At 46.6% G+C, this 2,500-nt stretch overlaps 2 non-coding genes across 2 annotated transcripts in view; both read right to left on the bottom strand.

Moving 5' to 3' along the window:
• Window positions 1–590, bottom strand: part of LOC143266419 (large subunit ribosomal RNA) — a 4,389-nt gene extending 3,799 nt beyond the window's left edge. The window contains exon 1 of the ribosomal RNA XR_013041410.1: window positions 1–590. This exon is cut by the window's left edge and continues 3,799 nt beyond it. This is a non-coding gene — a ribosomal RNA (large subunit ribosomal RNA).
• A 1,820-nt stretch (window positions 591–2,410) lies between these two features.
• LOC143266425 (5.8S ribosomal RNA) overlaps window positions 2,411–2,500 on the bottom strand; it is a 155-nt gene continuing 65 nt past the window's right edge. Inside the window, exon 1 of the ribosomal RNA XR_013041413.1 lies at window positions 2,411–2,500. This exon is cut by the window's right edge and continues 65 nt beyond it. This is a non-coding gene — a ribosomal RNA (5.8S ribosomal RNA).

Here is a 2,500-nt window from a genome sequence, read left to right as displayed (position 1 = left end):
GCACGACTACATAGCCGGAACATTCGCCGCGGGTGGTGTGCCCACGCCGATGGGAAACCCGCCGTAACGGGACCATCCGGGGCACTATCGCACCAACACGGGAGCCAGCTTCGTTGACGATGAATCTCCCCATTCGATCTTTTGGGTTTCTCGGGTTTACCCCTGAACGGTTTCACGTACTCTTGAACTCTCTCTTCAAAGTTCTTTTCAACTTTCCCTCACGGTACTTGTTCGCTATCGGTCTCGTGGTCATATTTAGCCTTAGATGGAGTTTACCACCCACTTAGGGCTGCACTCTCAAGCAACCCGACTCTAAGGAGAGATCCACCCGAGACGCGTACCGGTCGCTACGGGCCTGGCACCCTCTATGGGTAAGTGGCCCCATTCAAGATGGACTTGGACGCGATTCGATGTCTCGGGATAAACGGATCCTCCTGAACACTACATTTCCCAGCGGCGTTAACCGCGGGATTCAGTGCTGGGCTCATTCCTGTTCGCTCGCCGCTACTAAGGAAATCCTTGTTAGTTTCTTTTCCTCCGCTTATTAATATGCTTAAATTCAGCGGGTAATCTCGCCTGCTCTGAGGTCGTCGAAATTTTATTATTTCTTTTCAAAGTTATACCACAAACTGTACGCTCTTTTCGGGGTTTCGACACGTAATACGAAAGGTATATTAATACCAACGACGCACAGGGATTATGTCGTTCGATTTTTTCCTTGTATCGTTCGATAACCAACTATTTTTCTCTTTTCGGATCAACACAATATCGTCGACTACTCGAAGGTACGTACGAGCCAAAATGAAAGCTCGGTGTCTCCTCTCTCTTTTGTTCGACAAAAGAAAAAAGGCACTTAAAACGCCGCATATTCGGGCAGGCGGGACAACGACAAAAAAAAAAAACGACGACGACGACGTCCGGTTGTTCTCGACTCGCGTCGGAGTATATATGTATATATTATAATCGGATATATCTTTTTATCTATCCAGGGCGCGTTAAAACAAACGACGAGGAGAGACTACGACAACGAGGAGATAAAGGTCGGACACCTTTTCTTCTTACCCTCGGCGCGCTCTCGCACACGATCGTTTCATGTTTCTTTTGTCCCCTAAAGGATACATATACCGTTACAACATATTTACGTTCGAATATACACTCGACGGTCGATAAACCGTAAAGACGCATCGTCCGATACGTTTTTTCTTTTGCTGTCGCGTTCCGACGCAAAATCCCAAGAAAAGGGCGAGAATGCCAGAGACAGCCATGTAAACCATCGGTGACTTATCATGGTCCAGAGAATAAAGGGTTAAAGGAAAAAAGAAATCCCATTTTTAACGTGCGTGGTACACCTTCGTCGTGTATATATCGTTCGATGAAACCACGAGCGCACAAAAGGAGGAACAAAAGCGTTTCGAGATCGATCTTCGGTGTAAATGTCATTGTTCATTTGCGTTCGACCGTTGTTCGATAAAAGAAATTTAACACACGAACAACAATGAAGGGAGACTCTCGCAAGACGATCACCAAATAAGCGTTTATCGTTCGATCGGTCCGGGTTTTTCAACGTCCGTCCGGCACAATTATGCACTTCGAGGACTGGACGACCGGAACCCGTATTGGGATCGCGCGGTCTTCCGCTTCTAATCAACGACAACGAAGCGATCTGCGCTTGTAAATGTTAAAAAAAACGTGGCGAAGCTACGATCTCGTAATAATTTAACCGTGAAAGAGCTTCCGTCGCACGTTTATTTTTAACTTTTCCCCTCGTTGTATAAACTTTCGCACCGTCGAAAAAAAAATTCGACAATCATTTCAGACAACGTCGGGAGCGCGGAGAAACGCCGTAAACACGCTCTACTCTCGGCTTGCTTCCTTCAATTGGTGTCTAACAATTCTCTCGCAGGGCGAAGAATCATTTTCTCTCTCGTCTAAATATCCTTCTGTAGTTAGGTGTTTTCGACTCGGGAGCGCTCTTTCACGGGCGGTCGTATATGGTCTCTTTTAGGGGTTTAACTAGAAACCACGACTCACGCAAGCCGAGATAAGCGCATTCCGCCGAGAAGATCCTAAAAACTAAGAATTGCGAGATATACGAAAATGTTCTTCTGTCGCCTGTGAAAAAAATGAACACTAGCAAAGAGAGGGCGAGACACGAACGTTCCATTTAACATTCTCCGCGTCAAACGCCGACGAAATGTCCAACCATCGCTCGTACGTTTTCGCCAATTTCGCAAGTTGTTCTCTCTCTCGCGTTCGACCATCGGATCCCGCTCCGAAACGTTCGACTTTTCGGCGTTTAACAGTTTCGTTTTATCTAGTCGAACGACGAGCGGTACCGAAAAAAATTTAACAATGAAGAGAAAACCTTTTGCTGCTAAAGGCAAACGCAAGCAGTCTTTAGTTATATAAACGACCCTCAGCCAGGCGTGGTCCAGGAATTGTATCCGTGGACCGCAATGTGCGTTCGAAATGTCGATGTTCATGTGTCCTGCAGTTCACA

Source organism: Megachile rotundata, unplaced genomic scaffold (assembly GCF_050947335.1).
Source record: "Megachile rotundata isolate GNS110a unplaced genomic scaffold, iyMegRotu1 scaffold0611, whole genome shotgun sequence".
NCBI classification, from domain to species: Eukaryota; Metazoa; Arthropoda; class Insecta; order Hymenoptera; family Megachilidae; genus Megachile; species Megachile rotundata.
Note: the sequence above shows the minus strand (reverse complement) of the source record. Positions and strands in the feature narration are given on the sequence as shown.